Raw genomic sequence first — 441 nt, 5'->3', positions numbered from 1 at the left:
AGGCCTGTGTCCAGCCACCTTGGGCTGTGTCCATAGCCGCTTCCCACCTCCCCACCACTGCTTTGGGTTGGGGCTGGGCCCAGGGCTAGAGATGTTTCTCCTCCACCCCATCACTTTGGGATGAGGCTGTGGCCACTCTCCAACTCCCCCCTGTCGCTTTGGGCCAGGGCTATTCCCCGCCTCCCCCCCACCGCTTCAGGCTGGGGCCTGGGGCCTGGGGCCTGGGCCATTTCCCCCAATCCCCTGCTGCTTCAGGCCAGGGTTGGGGCCCACAACCACAGTGGTGGTGGTGGTGGCAGTGGGGTGCAGCCCCCAGTAGCCCCTCTTCCCCTTCCCACTCCCCTCCTTCCCTCCCCACCAGCTGTTGATGGGGGGTGTGTTCCAGCCCCTGGCTCCAAGGAGCAGGGCGGGGGGGGGGAAAGGGCAGCACTGACGGCCTGG

The sequence above is a fragment of the Alligator sinensis genome, unplaced genomic scaffold (assembly GCF_000455745.1).
Source record: "Alligator sinensis unplaced genomic scaffold, ASM45574v1 scaffold227_1, whole genome shotgun sequence".
NCBI lineage: Eukaryota > Metazoa > Chordata > Crocodylia > Alligatoridae > Alligator > Alligator sinensis.
This window is presented reverse-complemented; position numbering follows the sequence as displayed.